Source organism: Protopterus annectens, chromosome 3.part1 (genome assembly GCF_019279795.1).
Source record: "Protopterus annectens isolate FY-2018-M chromosome 3.part1, PAN1.0, whole genome shotgun sequence".
Lineage (NCBI taxonomy): Eukaryota > Metazoa > Chordata > Ceratodontiformes > Protopteridae > Protopterus > Protopterus annectens.
This window is the reverse complement of record NC_056732.1, coordinates 1,834,008,034-1,834,025,400: the sequence shown is the minus strand read 5'-3', so window position 1 is coordinate 1,834,025,400 and position 17,367 is coordinate 1,834,008,034.

Here is a 17,367-nt window from a genome sequence, read left to right as displayed (position 1 = left end):
ATCAAGATAACCAACAGGGATCACCAACAGTTTGTCAATGTCCATGTCTGTGCTTTGGTCCATATACAGACAGAATGGTGATTTCTGGCAGGCAGCAGCAGCATCCTTCTGGTAATGAGGCCCTAGAACATCCCATGCAATACAGGTTGCCTTTGTTGCTCCACATGTCATTTTCCTGAGAACACCTTGATCCTCTCCATCTTCCAGAACATTCCATACAATGCATGCTGCCTTCATTGCTCCACGTGTCATTTTCTGGAGAACATCTTGATCCTCACCACATTTCTTCATAAACTTCAGGATGTGTTTTCCTGCTGCAAATGACAAGTTGTGCTTTACAAGGAACAACACAAAACCACCCTTTGCCTCAACCACCTTTGTACTTGCTAAACTCTGAGGTCCAAAGAAGTCTGCCATAGTCCTTCCAGCTGCATGCTTGCAATTCTGTCTGCAGCACTACATCATGACAATACCACCTGCAGAACTACATCATGGCAATACTACCTGCAGTACTACAGCATCACTATACTACCTGCAGCACTACATAATGACTATACTACCTGAAACTACATCATGGCAATACTACCTGCAGCACTACATCATGACAATACTACCTGCAGCACTACATCATGGTAATACTACCTGCAGCACTACATCATGACAATACTACCTGCAGCACTACATCATGGCAATAATACCAGCAGTACTACATCATAACTATACTACCTGTAGGATTACATCATGGCAATACTACCTGCAACACTACATCATGACAGTACTACCTGCAGCACTACATCATGGCATTGCTAACTGCAGCATTACATCATGGCAATACTAGCTGTAACACTACATACATCATGGTAATACTTCCTGCAGCACTACATCAGGGAAATACTACCTGCAGTACTACATCATGACTATGTTACCTGCAGTACTACATCATGACAATACTACCTGGAGATCTACATCATGTCAGTACTACCTGCAGCCCTATATCATGATTACACTACCTGCAGCACTACACCATGACAATACTACCTGCATCACTACATCATGGCAATACTACTAGCAGTACTGCATTATGACTATACTACCTGTAGCATTAGATCATGGTAATACTACCTGCAGCACTACATCATGGCAGTACTACCTGCAGCACTACATCATGGCAATACTACCTGCAGCACTACATCATGACAATACTACCTGTAGCACTACATCATGGTAATACTACTTGCAGCACTACATCATGGCAATACTACCTACAGTACTACATCATGAACCAAAAAACAAAAGTATGCACTTGACAAAAAACTATTAAGTCCGGAAAAAGTGCAAGGGCACGCTGTAAGTGATCCAAAGAAGTTTATTCCACAAAGATAAAATAAAACCACGCTGCTTGTAGGTCATGACTATGCTACCTGCAGTACTACATCATGGCAATACTACCTGTAGAACTACATCATGTCAGTACTACCTGCAGCCCTATATCATGATTACACTACCTGCAGCACTACACAATGACAATACTACCTGCATCACTACATCATGGCAATACTACCAGCAGTACTACATCATGACTATACTGCCTGTAGCATTACATCATGACAATACTACCTGCAGCACTACATCATGGCAATACTACCTGCAGCACTACATCATGGCAATGCTACCTGCAGCACTACACCATGACAATACTACCTGTAGCACTACATCATGACAATACTACCTGCAGCACTACATCATGATAATACTACCTGCAGCACTACACAATGACAATACTACCTGCATCACTACATCATGGCAATACTACTAGCAGTACTGCATTATGACTATACTACCTGTAGCATTAGATCATGGTAATACTACCTGCAGCACTACATCATGGCAGTACTACCTGCAGCACTACATCATGGCAATACTACCTGCAGCACTACATCATGACAATACTACCTGTAGCACTACATCATGGTAATACTACTTGCAGCACTACATCATGGCAATACTACCTACAGTACTACATCATGACTATGCTACCTGCAGTACTACATCATGGCAATACTACCTGTAGACCTACATCATGTCAGTACTACATGCAGCCCTACATCATGATTATACTACCTGCAGCACTACACCATGACAATACTACCTGCATCACTACGTCATGGCAATACTACCAGCAGTACTACATCATGACTATACTGCCTGTAGCATTACATCATGGCAATACTACCTGCAGCACTACATCATGGCAGTACTACCTGCAGCACTACATCATGACAATACTACCTGCAGCACTACATCATGGTAATACTACCTGCAGCACTACATCATGGCAATACTACCTGCAGTACTACATCATGACTATGCTACCTGCAGTACTACATCATGACAATACTACCTATAGAACTACATCATGTCAGTACTACCTGCAGCCCTACATCATGATTATACTACCTGCAGCACTACATCATGACAATACTACCTGTAGCACTACATCATGGTAATACTACCTGCAGCACTACATCATGGCAATACTACCTGCAGCACTACATCATGGCAATACTACCTGCAGCACTACATCATGGCAGTACTACCTGCAGCACTACATCATGGCAATACTACCTGCAGCACTACATCATGGCAATACTACCTGCAGTACTACATCATGACTATGCTACCTGCAGTACTGCATCATGACAATACTACCTGTAGAACTACATCATGTCAGTACTACCTGCAGCCGTACATCATAATTATACTACCTGCAGCATTACATCATGACAATACTACCTGTAGCACTACATCATGGTAAAACTACCTGCAGCACTACATCATGACAACACTACCTGCATCACTGCATTATGGCAATACTATTCTGCAGCACTACATCATGACAGTACTACTTGCAATACTTATATCATGGCAATACTACCTGTAGTACTACATCATGCTAATACTACCTGCAACACTACATCATGACAACACTACATGTAGCGCTACATCATGACAATACTACCTGCAACACTACACCATGACAATAATACCTGCAGCACTACACCATGATAATACTACCTGCAGCATTACATTATGACAAGACTACCTGCAGTACTACATCATGACAATACTACCTGCAGCACTGCATCATGACAATACTACCAGCATCGCTACATCATTGCAATACTACCTGCATCACCACATCATGGCAATACTACCTGTAGCACTACATCATGACAGTACTAGCTGCAGCACTACATCATGACAGTACTACCTGCATCACTACATCATGGCAATACTACTTGCAGCACTGCATCATGACAATACTTCCTGCATCACTACAGCATGGTAATACTACCTGTAGCACTACATCATGACAGTACTACCTGCAGCACTACATCATGACAGTACTACCTGCATCACCACATCATAGCAATACTACCTGTAGCACTACATCATGCAAATACTGCCTGCATTTCAATCACCACTTCAGAAGTGTTTAGCTGTGTCTTACACCCTGGTGTGCACCTGGCAAAGGTGCCTTCAAAAGTTAAAGTATGGTACTCTGTACTTTTATAAGAATGTGACATTTCAGACCTGTCATAAATAGTCATGACCAAAAAATATAAGCTCTCACATCTTTAACCACCAAAAAAAAAAAAATCACATATTCCAACAAACATTTGTAGAGTAAGAAATCCTAATATCCTACTGTAAAATCCAAATAGCATACTAACTGCAAACTATTATATATACACAATGGCTGCAGGGATACTGGCATAAATGTAATACAATATATTATTACTATTACCCTGAGGCATTGACAAATTAAGAGAGTGTACATTAAATATTTTCTGAAGTAGAACTGTAGAATTGTCAAGTGACATGCATGACATTTTCTCCAAAAGACACCAGTATAGCTCTCAAAATAGGGACAAACCTAGAGATCAGTTACACTGAAAGTATTAGTGAAAACTGAGACATTAACAGAATAGATAGAACATTTTAATTGTCTATTGCACAGCTAACAAAACAAATCCTGAAAGCCTTGCATAAAAGTATTTCAGGTATGTGCAGTAATGCACTTCTACCTTGCCAATATACCAAAACATTTGAATCCATAATAAGTGTTCTGGCTGTTCTTAAAAATATCTAAACTAGTACTTGCTTTGATATAATTTGGTAGTCTGTCTGCAGCCAATTAAAATAAAAGGAAAGCATAGTAGCTGCCCTTTTCAAACATGTAAGTGACTGTATTGCACTGTCGGGTGAGACAGCACAAGATACACCATCAGGAGAATAATTGCTATATCGATTGCTGTGCAAACATCTGACAAAACAAAAAATCTAAAGCATAAGGTCTTAGGCCTTGCTATTATGAGCGTGCATTGTAAAACCAGTAGGACAAGCAAAATAAACCCTACCTCTCAACCTGTTAGGACAAGAAATCTGTACAAAGCATAATATACTTTGGGGATAAAGGCCCAAAAGAGGAATATATTTTAAATATTGCTCATATAAACCAGCCACTGAGGATGCACAAGCCAGTGCATTTCTTTGTGCCGGTCCCAAACCTGGATAAATGGGGAGGGTTGTGTCAGGAAGGGCATCTGGCGTAAAACCTCTGCCAAACGACTTATGTGGAGAACATTTCATATTTCCATACCGGATCAGTCGAGGCCCGGGTTACCAACGACCGCCACCAGTACTGTTAGCCAACAGGGTGCTGGTGGAAATTGGGCTACTGTTGGCCAAAGGCAAAGAGGAGGGGGAAGGCATGCCTGAAGGCAGGAAGAGAGGAGGAAGGTTAGGAGTGTAGTAGTGAGGGTAGGAACTTTGAATGTTGGCAGTATGACTGGTATCGGTAGAGAGCTAGCTGATATGATGGAGAGAAGGAAGGTTGATATACTGTGCGTGCAAGAGACCGGATGGAAGGGAAGTAAGGCCAGGTGTATAGGAGGCGGGTTCAAATTGTTCTATCATGGTGTGGATGGCAGGAGAAATGGGGTAGGGGTTATCCTAAAGGAACAGTATGCCAAGAGTGTTTTGGAGGTGAAGAGAGTGTCTGATAGAGTGATGTTTATAAAGCTTGAAAATGATGGTGTAATAATGAATGTTGTTAGTGCATATGCTCCACAAGTTGGGTGTGTGATGGATGAGAAAGAAACATTTTGGAGTGAGTTGGATGAAGTGGTGGTGAGTGTACCCAAGGGTGAGAGACTAGTGATTAGAGTGTACTTTAATGGGCATGTTGGTAAAGTGAACAGAGGGGATGAGGAAGTGATGGGTAGGTATGGTGTTAAGGAGAGGAATGCAGAAGGTCAGATGATTGTGGATTTTGTGAAAAGGATGGACATGGCTGTGGTGAATACGTATTTTAAGAAGAGGGAAGAGCATAGGGTGATGTACAAGAGTGGAGGAAGATGCACACAGGTGGATTATATCCTATGTAGGAGGGCCAGTCTGAAGGAAATTGGAGACTGTAAAGTGGTGACAGGGGAAAGTGTAGTTAAGCAGCATAGAATGGTGGTCTGTAGGATGACGATGATGATCAAGAAGAAGAGGAGGAGGAGTGTAAAAGCAGTGCCAAGGATTAAATGGCAGAAGTTAAAAAAGGGTGATTGTGAGGTGGAGTTCAGGGAAGAGTTAAGACAGGCACTGGGAGGCAGTGAAGAGTTACCGAATAGCTGGGTAACTACAGCAGAGCTAGTAAGGGATACTGCTAGAAAGGTGCTTGGTGTGACATCTGGAAAGAGGAAGAAGGACAAGGAGACCTGGTGGTGGAATGAGGAAGTACAGGAGAGTATACAGAGGAAGAGGCTGGTGAAGAAGAAGTGGGATTGTCAAAGAGTTGAAGAAAGTAGACATGAGTATAAGGAGATGAGGCGCATGGCAAAGAGAGAGGTGGCGAAGGCTAAGGATAAGGCATATGGAGAGTTGTATGAGAGATTGGACACTAAAGAGGGAGAAAAGGACCTGTACCGATTGGCTAGACAGAGGGACCGAGCTGGGAAAGATGTGGAGCAGGTAAGGGTGATAAAGGATAGTGAGGGAAACATACTCACAAGTGAGGAGAGTGTGTTGAGTAGATGGAAAGAGTACTTTGAAGGGCTGATGAATGAAGAGAATGAGAGAGAGAGAGAGAAGGTTGGATGATGTGGGGATAGTGAAGCAGGAAGTGAAACAGATTAGCAAGGACAAAGTAAGGACAGCTATGAAGAGGATGAAGAATGGAAAGGCTGTTGGCCCAGATGATGTACCAGTGGAAGCATGGAGGGGCTTAGGAGAAATGGCAGTGGAATTTTTAACCAGATTCTTTGATGAAATTTTGGAAAGTCAGAGGATGCCTGAGGAGTGGAGAAAAAGTGTTTTGGTACCTATCTTTAAGAATAAGGGTGATGTGCAGGCTGCAGTAACTACAGAGGGATAAAATTGATCAGTCATAGCTTGTAGTTATGGGAAAGAGTATTGGAAGCTAGGTTAAGAAGGGAGGTGATGATTAGTGATCAGCAGTATGGTTTCATGCCAGGAAAGAGCACTACAGATGCAATGTTTGCTCTGAGAGTATTGTTGGAGAAATACAGAGAAGGTCAGAAGGAGTTGCATTGTGTCTTTGTGGACTTAGAGAAAGCATATGACAGGGTGCCTAAAGAGGAGTTGTGGCATTGTATGAGGAAGTCGGGAGTGGCAGAGAAGTATGTAAGAGTGGTACAGGATATGTACAAGGGTAGTGTGACATTGGTGAGGACTGCGGTGGGAGTGACAGATACATTTAAGGTGGAGGTGGGATTACATCAAGGATCAGCTCTGAGCCCTTTCTTATTTGCAGTGGTGATGGACAGGTTGACAGACAAGATCAGACAGGAGGTCCCGTGGACTATGATGTTTGCAGATGACATTGTGATATGTAGTGAGAGTAAGGACCAGGTTGAGGAGACCCTGGAGAGGTGGATATATGCTTTAGAGAGGAGAGGAATAAAGGTCAACAGGGCTAAAACAGAATATATGTGTGTAAATGAGAGGGAGGTTAGAGGAATGTTGAGGATGCAGGGAGCAGAGTTGGTAAAGGTGGATGAGTTTAAGTACTTGGGATCAACAGTTCAGAGTAATGGTGTGGAAGAGAGGTGAAGAAGAGAGTACAGGCAGGGTGGAATGGGTGGAGAAGAGTGTCAGGAGTGATTTGTGACAGACAGGTACCAGTAAGACTGAAAGGGAGGGTCTATAAGAGGGTAGTGAGACCAGCTATGTTATATGGGTTGGAGATGGTGGCATTGACAAAAAGGCAGGAGTCAGAGCTGGATGTGGCAGAGTTAAAGATGTCAAGATTTGCACTGGGTGTGACAAAGATGGACAGGATTAGGAATCAGTATATTAGAGGATCAGCTCAGGTTGGACAATTTGGAGACAAAGTCAGAGAGGCAAGATTGCGTTGGTTTGGACATGTGCTGAGGAGGGATGCTGGGTATATTGGGAAAAGGATGCTAAGGATGGAGCTGCCAGGTAGGAGGAAAAGAGGAAGGCCTAAGATAAGGTTTATGGATGTGGTGAAAGAGGACATGCAGGCGGTTGGTGTGAAAGAGCATGATGCAGAGAACAGGAAGAAATGGAAACAGATGATCCACTGTGGTGACCCCTAATGGAAACAGCTGAAAGAAAAAGAAGCTCTTATCAACTTGGAAAGCTGTTAAAACAGGACTTGTGTATATGCATTTAATAAAGTATATAAAATGTGAAACTCAAATACCTTTTAATATATATAGTGACTTTAAACTAGACAGCATAGTTTCTCAGACAAGCAGAACTGTTAAGAACAATAAACCAAAACATATAGAGCAAAAATCTGGCTGATAGGGGCACATTTTAAATATTGCTTTTATAAACAGGGAAAGCTGTTAGAACAGGACTTTTGTACATGCATTTTTAAAGGATATGAAATCTGAAATTGAAATGCTTCTTAACGTTTAATAATGTTAAACTACACAGCATAATTTCCCAGGCAAACACATTTTATGAGCAACAAACAAAAAAAATATAGAGCAGAAACCTAGCTAATAGGGATACATTTTAAATATTATTCATAAACATAAACATAGAAAGCTGTTAGAATAGGACATTTTTATATGCATTTTCTAAAGGATATGAAATCTGAAACTCAAATACATCTTAACATACAGTGACTTTAAACTATACAGCAATAATTTCCCTGACAAACTGAAATTTTATGAGCAGCAAACCAAGAAATATAGAGCACAAACCCAGCTAATAGGGATCCTTTTTAAATATTGCTGTTATAAACACAGAAAGCTGTTAGAACAGGACTTTTGTACATGCGTCTTCCAAAAGATATTAAACCTGAAACTCAAAGGACCAAGAAGAAATGCTTGACTTAGCTTTCCTTACAGCAGATGGCAATGTTGCCACATTGTTTCAAGTTCAACATTCATATTTACAAATGATAGAATTATTTGCACAATTCTATCTGGCTAGGTTGGCAGCCTTCACCCATCTCTACCAGTCTTCACAGCACCAATCCCAAGAAGAGAAGCAGGGCACAGCATGTTTAGTGATCCACAGTCTGTTTCAAAAGGCTGAGTTTTATTTTTGATGGAGGTGATGGAAAGATACTTCACTGAATTATTTTGTTGTAGACTGAGGGAGTTGCCGCTGCTTACTGTGCAGAGGTAAGTGTGTGTTAGAAATGTATGTATATAGGCTGTGTGTGTTAGAAATGTAGGTATGCAGGCTGTGTGTGAGAAATAATGGTGCTGTGCAGGCTGTGTGTGTTAGAAATATAATAAAGTCTAGATTTTGTGCTTCATTTAACTTGTTTTAACAGGTTGAGTAGTAGATAGTAACTTAATTGTATGGTTCCATCGTGTGCTTCTCCATGATATGTTACTCAGCCAGATTGTTTCTCCATATTTTTATGTTTGTTGCTCATAAAATTAGTCTAAATCTTAAGATGCACTTGCTTGAAGCCTCAAAATGGAGAACATTGACATGTGATGTAACGGAGACCTGGTTTAAAGCAGCAGAAAGCACCCCTGCACTACCAGGCTATAACGTATTCCACACCTTTCAGCCCCAGAACAGGGACCAAAGCTCCAAAGGTGGTGGTGTTGCCATATTCATAAAGGATATGCGTGCCTCCAGACTAGTAGCCCAGCATAACACATCTGAGATACTTCGGGTACAACTAACATTGGCTAAGATGGTGATTGAAGTTGTAGCCTGCTATAGGCTCCCAACCATGTCCCACAACTCTCACTCCACATTCCTAAGCACCCTGGAAACTATTAGCGTCCAACCCAACACTCTCATACTAGGTGACTTCAACTACCCCTCCATCAACTGGGAAAACTACTCATGCACTAATACACTGGCCCAATGCTTCCTGGAATTCATCAGTTCCAATGCCCTGGACCACCTCATTCTTATCCTCACTAGAGGAAACAACATCCTTGACCTGGTTATTACTAACATGGGCAACTGTTGCTCTACACCAATAGTCAGTTCCTCCCTGGTTAGATCTGACCACAAACTAATCACCATGGAAATCCACATCTTACCCATACCCCCCACAAAGGTAACCACCATGAAAAACTTCTCCAAAGTTGACTTTGGGCTCCTAAAAACAGAGGTGGCTAACTTCACAGCACCCATGTCAATGGAAAATAGATGCATGACTACCGAATCATAAAGTGATGCACTGTATGAACATGTACATAAATGCATGGAACTACCCATACCCAACAGAACCAATATGCTATCCTCCATAAAAAGGAAGCCAATCTGGTGGTCCCCTGCATTAATAAACTCTACAACAGAAGGAAGAAACTGTTGCAGGAAAAGATGAAGTCCCAAGACTGGAAAAACTTCCTTATTAGCCTCAACAAAATGTTGAGATCCCTCATCAAAACTTCTAAAGCCAGCTCTGAAGGCAGAATTGCAGCAGACACTAAAAAAACCCACAAAGCCTTCTATAGTTATATCAAGAATCTCAATGATAATACCCAGGTTTACTCTGAGTTACTACACAGTGGTACCTCCTATATTGAGCCAGCAGTTATTGCCAACATACTGGCCGACAGATTTAATGGCAACTTTACCCCCCCAGGACCAATCACAATACCGGAGGAATGCCAGGCACCCAGCATTACTGCAGCACAGTTTAAACCTGCATTGTCCAAGGCCAAGAATACAGCTTCCATGGGACCCAAAAATATCACTGGATGTGTTCTACATGAAATACAAAGTGAACTGGTACCACATCTGTGTGCCCTGTTCAATCACAACCTCACCTCAGGCTTTGTCCCTACCGAATGGTGCACTGCTACAGTCATCCATCTCCATAAAGGGGGAGCGAATACAGACTATGGGAATTATTGCCCCATTAGCCTGACGAGTTTGATATGTAAGGCTATGGAGTGCATCATCATGGACCTAATTAACAAGGATATAGGGAATCTCCAAACTCTAGCTCCCACGCAATTTGGTTTTGTGAAAGGTAGAGCATGCCTGCTCAACCTGGTTGACTTCTTTAAGTCAGTCACCAGAGCTGTGGATGAAAGCAAGGCAGTTCATACAGACTACCTCAATCTGGCCAAAACCTTTGATGCTATTCCCCACTCAGGAATTATTGATAAACTCACCAAAGTAGGCATCAACCCCTATATCACTAGGTGGGTTGCAAATTGGCTCACAGATAGAACCCACAGTGTGAAAGTAGCAGACTCCAAGTCAGACTGCCAACCAGTCATGAGTGGAGTCCCACAGGGATCGGTCCTGGGTTTTCTCCTGTTTGGCATCTACTTCTCAGAAGTACAGGACAACATGGAGGGACTTTGGCTTACCAAGTTTGCAGATGAATGCAAGCTGGGAGCCATTATTAACTCCCAAAGTGATGTAGCCATCCTACAAAAAGGCCTGACTGAGACCACTGACTGGTGTCTAAACCATGGCCTTAAGGTTAATGCCAAAAAATGCATCATCATCCCCTTTGGGAAAAACTTAGTTCCCACTAATTACCACATTGATGGGAGCCCACTGAACACTGAAGTCATTATAAGAGATCTGGGGACACAGGTTGACAGCAAGCTCTCCTTCGACCACCACATTGCCACTGTGGTCAGAAAGTTCTTCTATGTGGCACATCTCATTACCAAGGGTTTTGCATCCAGAAAGAAAGAGGTCATCATTTCTCTCTACTCTTCCCTCATTAGGCCAATCATCAAGTATAATGCCCCATTTGGCATGTCCTTCACAAGGCACATGCAACAGCTGGAAAGGCCACAAAAGTACCTCACAGAGAGGATCATAGGCCTTAAACACATGTCCTACATGGACAGACTCAAAAAACTCCAGCTATTCTCTGTCTCATATCGTCTACTAAGACACGATCTCTGCTTGACTTACAAAGCCGTGTCTGACCCAGCTCTGTTAGAAATTCAACATCTAAAGAAATCCCAATCCCTCCACACCACATGCTCCAGAGACCTCAACCTCATTATCACAATCAACAGAACATGCTGGAGGGACAGGTTCATAACCCAGAGACTGCCCATGCTCTGGAATAGACTTCCCATAAATGTCAAGCAGAGCACCTCACTCACCCTCTTCAAGAGAAATCTTGATGAGTGGATGGGAAATAGAAAATTTACCCTGGGGATCACTCCAGTGGCTCTACTTGATAGAGGCAATGGGAACTAATGTCGGGTGGCACAATGCCACGGCACTTCTGTGGGCTAGGATTGTAAAGGCTCCAGGTTGATTACTGTACTACACACCTATGAACCTATGAACCTATGTACGCAATCCTTAGTTCCCTGAAGCTCTGCAGACTCCTGTTTGGTGCTATCTCATCCTTCCACACACCAGACTTGAATCATTCCTGGCTTCTCTTCCAATGACTCAAGGCACAAACACACCAAGTTTCTTCTTCTCCAACGAGCCCTGATCCAAGATAAGCTTCCTGTATCCTGAAGGCCTTTTTGAAGGCATTTTTCTGGGGTAAAAACCCATTGCTGGTGTGTGACCGGGTAAGTATTTGGGAGCTCTCATTGGTTCCAGTCCTCAGGAACACCTAGTTGATTGGTTCGCATACCGCAATTGCAATTGGTTGTAATTGTGGTAAACAAGCCAATCAAAAATCTTGTAGCACAACCAGTGCGGTTCAATGTGGAACAGTGGAGCAGTTATTTGATTGGTTTGTATACTGCAATGCCAATTGGCAGTAATTGTAGTATACTAACCAATCAAAACTTGTGTAGCAGAGCCAAAGCTGTTCAATGCAGAACTGTGGAACAGTGTGTTAATTTGGGGCTGAATGTGGCACGTTCTGCATAATCTGGAGCACTTGGCTGCCCAGCAAGGGAAGAAAGGCTGTTTAAATATTTAATAACAGAGACTCAGAAATCCAAGTCTGAAATGTGTTCCCAACACTGCATGGCCTGATTAATATTTATAAGGTAAATCTGTGAGGAAAATACTGGTCAGAAGCAAAGGTTGTTTAAATATTTAATAAGAAAGAATCAAAAATCTGGTACTCAAATGAGTGGAGAAAAAAAAACATGAACTCCAATTATAAAATATGTCCCTACACTACACCACTTGATTAATATTCATGACATAATCTGTGAGGCATGGGAACAGTACAGAAGGAGGGCTGTTTAAATACTTAAAAACAGCCTTGTCCTTACACCATGCCATTGACCTGATTTAATATTTATAACACAAATCTAACAGAAGCACATGAGAAAGGATTGCTTAACATTTAATAAGGAAGCCTCAGAGATCTATCTCTGAAATGTGCCCTTGTACTATGCAATTGACCTGATTAATATTCATGAGAGGAAGGTACTGGGGGAAGGGTTATTTAAATACTTAATAAGACAGCCTCAGATATCTAGCTCTGAAATGTGTCCATTTATACTCCATACTACTGACCTTTTTAACATTCATGACATAAATCAGAGAGGTAGATACTGGAGGAAGGGTTATTTTAATGTTAAATAAGACAGCCTCAGATATCCATCTCAGAAATGCGTCTCTACACCATGACATGTCTTGATTAATACTCATAAATGAACCTGTGAAGACAGTATCAAAAACAAGGATTATTTAAACATTTAATAAGACAAACTCTGATAACTCTGAAATTTAACCCCATGCTATGGCATGCCAATGACCTGATTTTAATACTCATGAAATAAATATGTAAGGAATGTACCAGAGGATGAAGAGTTGTTTAAATGTCTTATAAAACAGCTTTGCCATCCTGTTTGGCACAGCACTGGTAATGAAGGCGATGTTAATGTATGCTTCACACATTTCAGAGTAAATTAGGATTCAGCCTTTTCCATTTACCTTCAGTGTTCTGCTGTGTATGTTAACAAGACTGGTGTTTGATCACTGCTGCAGTAACTTAAGCTATATGAGCTATATCCTGCATAGGATATAACAGCTGGCCAGCTTCCAAAGCTTCAGAGCACCTTCTATCTACCCAAACCATTGGTCACCTTGAGCTGAGATGACTAAAATGATGCTGAAGAGTACAATCCTGTTATGCTTTTGAGGTTTAACTGTCAGCTCATGCTGTTACTTTGCTGGGCAGATAAACCTTCCATTATAAAAAATTGTTGTTAACATTTTCTTGTTTAGGAAAATTATTTTAAAGCTACAAATGTGTGTTCTGATGGGCTGTCATGAGACTTTGCTGCACTTTTAAATGAGAACGCTCTTCTTCCCTGTCAGTTTAAAAGTTGTTTAAAATATTTCATTACCATTTTTTCTGTGGAGAAATTGTGTGCATTTTACTTTTTAAGAGAGTTTTGAAATGTTCTTTACTATGGTTTTGTGTAAAAATGTTAGAAAAATGTGTATTTGAATACATGAGAAATGCTAGCTTAAAAGCAAAGTAGTATATAATGCATTTTATTCTATTAATCATATAGTAGTAAAATTAATTCATGTCTAAATGCGAAGTAGTTTTGAAACTGCAGTGTGGCTTGAAGCAAAGCTGATCTCTGACCCTGGCAGAATGCTAGCTTAGCAAGTTTTAATGTTTATGCTTTTCACAAGTGATTATCTGCTGGGTCAGGAAATTAAATGTGTGAAATAATGAAATCTTCTGCTCTTTCCTGTTGGAATGATCTGGCCTTGTATATGTGTTACTAAGATAGCACGCAGCTGTGTGAGAAAGTGTAACAGAGAACAAAGACATGCATTAAAAGACTGAAGCTGCTATTGTATTCGAACTGATATGAAACCTTGAACAAGTAACTTTACAGAAAGACATTATGACTGACCAGCTGGATAGCAAGGCCATATTGTATCTAGAGGAAAAGTTTTTATAAATATACAGCATCAGCAGATTTAATGAATGAAGGCTTGTAAGCTAAAGTGATGTAGATGCCCTGTGACATATCACGTCAGTAAGGTGGGCATAGCTTAAATGTTAAACCTATATAAAATTGTGTGCTTCCTGTTTCATGTCAGACAAAATTCTGTACTTGTACGGTTTTTGCCTCCTGGTGTACACTAGTAAACGTTTGAATCTGAACCTCCTGTGTATTGAATTCTTAATTTTATTTAACAGTTTGGTCCTTCTCAGTCGGAAAATTCCCTCAGACAGCTGCAGATCAGAGTCTACAATACTGCGCAGGAGAAGTTCAAACGGTTCTTCTTGGGTGAAAAGACCTCCGACTGAATTGTCGTGTAAAGAGGCTGGCCACTTTCTGATCTGTGGCCAAAGAGTGGACATTGGACAGTTCAATACCGGAGGCTCAGGTAGGAAGAATTTGCCTTTTTTTCTGCTTTAGATCAGAGACTAGGTTACAGTATATTGTTGTCAAGATTTGTTTTGCAGATCAGGGACAAAAGGAAGTACTGTATATTTGGTCAAAGATCAGGGTAACAGAATAAGGTAGGCAGTTATTCTAGATAAACTGTGAACAGGAACTAAGAACTTGATATCACGTGATAAAAAAGGGTTACGTAACATTTCCTTTGACATGGGTAATCAGTGCACTAAAAGCTCGCGAGATCCGCTAAAATACATGCAATTACAACGTTCTGATAACGTTAGGTATTATACGAAATGGGTTAGTAAATATGAATTTGATGGTAAACTAGAAAAAACTTCACTAGTTAAACTCCTTAAACAGCTTAAATCTGATGCAGGAGGTCAGGCAAAAAAGCAACGCCAATTAGGCATTCCTCAAGCACACAGGTGGATTGAGGAAGCAAATCGTAGAGAACAGAAACTTAAAAATTCAAAAACATTATTTTTAGACAAAGAGGATAATAACTTGGTAATAGCAACAGCTCCTCCTCCTCCTCCCTTGCCCCCTCCCTTACCCTTTTCAGGATATGAAGCGAGTGGGCAGGCTGGTCTGCCTCCGCGTTATCCTGAAGTTTCAGCAAGACCACAGCCATTTGTTAGAGATCCTATTGAAACTAGGTCCCAAACACGTAAAACACATAGGGACACAGAATCATACCAAATGGAGAGAAATCTACAGGATGAGAGTGAGGAAGAAATATGCCCACTTATAGAAGTTCCAAATCCTCAGGCAGGACAGGAAGGGCAGGACCCAACACTCTTAGTATATAGACCATGGACACCGGAAGACATCCGGAAGGCTACTGAGGGAATCCCCCATCCGAAAGTTAATTTTACAAAATTTTTAGAAGATTTACAAGGCATGAGGTTGAGTTACCACTTGAATGGGGAAGAAGTAGAAAAAGTAGTAAGACAAATTATAGGTCCAAATTGGCACATGATTTGTGGCACCTGGAATCCTCGTAACGCAGAGCTTAGACCACTCCCACATAGTGACGCAGAGTTAGACAACAGAGTGAAAGGTCTGACAGACCGAATCTCTGAGAAATGGAAACCCAGAGCAGACTGGACTTGCATTAATCAATGCATACAACAGGAAAATGAGACAATAGATGGATATTATGCTAGATTATTACAATGTTTTAATAATCATAGCGGTATGTCGGTTCCTGAGAATCAAACAGATGATTCCCCGTATGAACAACAATTAAAAAATGCATTTTTGAAAGGTTGCATTGCACCTATTAGTAGCTTCATTACAAAGCATATGATAGACCATCGAACAGGGAGGCTACAAGCCTTACTCGAATATGCTAGACATGCTGAAAGACATTTTAATAGTAAAAAGAAAAAGAAGGCAAGTCTTCACTGCTGAAGATGGAGCTGAAGTATTTGTATTACAGTCAGGTAAAAAGGGTAAGAAAAATACCCAGGGAAACAAACAGTCTGACAAACGATCAGAAGATTTTGAAGAGAGGAAAAAGAGAGGTGAATGCTTCAAGTGCGGGAAAAAGGGACATCTAGCAAGGGATTGTAGGCAAAACAAAAAGGTAATCACAGAAGATAAAGGAGATGAGGACTGACTATATGATAGTGAGGATACATCAAGTGAAAGTCAGAAAGCATAGGAAAAGTTAATAAACAAAAAACAAATGTAAATGTGATAGAAGGAATACAGGAAGTGCAAGTAGATATGGAGGATGAAGAAAGTGAAATTTTGGACTTAGCATTATTGAGCTTAGAGCTCTACTTGGCAGATACGAAACCGGAAGTTACACTTCTGGTAGAGGGAAGGGAAGTCAAATTCCTGTGTGACTCAGGAGCGTCACGGACTTTGATACACCCCTCCAAGTTACCAGAACACTCCAAATCACCTGATTATATACTAGTAAAAGCCACAAATGGACAGCTATACAGGGAACCACTTTCCCATGATATAGCAATAACTGACCCTGTTTCAGGTATGACCCAGAAAAGTAAAATAGTTGTTTCTGCAAAGTGTCCAGTAAACGTATTGGGCAGGGACCTTATGCAGATATTTGGCATAGCAGTAGTTCCAACTGTACAAGGTATGGAGGTACAGAGACAAATGGATACCTTTGTAGTGTGATCGGAGGGTGAAACTTTTTATTGGTACAGCCAGGACCTAGTCACGACTGGTCCAGGGGCAGTAACCGAGGAACTGATGAACGTAGCCATCAGTAAAGCCCCCTCCCTTGACACTAATCGACAGCATTTGTTACACTGTACTCTATACTACTGTACTACACCAGGACCTGATAGAGAATATGAGCAAGAATTATTCAAGAATCGTGCAACTAGATTGGTTTTGCGTACTTTGTACTGGGATACTGAGGGGAACAGTGTAGTTAGCTGTTCATTACCTCAAGAATTCCTTGCATTGTATAGATCAAATCGGTTGCCACATGTCAGCTTGACAAAGAACAAAAATGTCAAATGGGCAGATTTAGGAGAAAAAGTAACCAGATGGGAGAAACAAACTGATTTAGAACTATCAGAACAAAGGA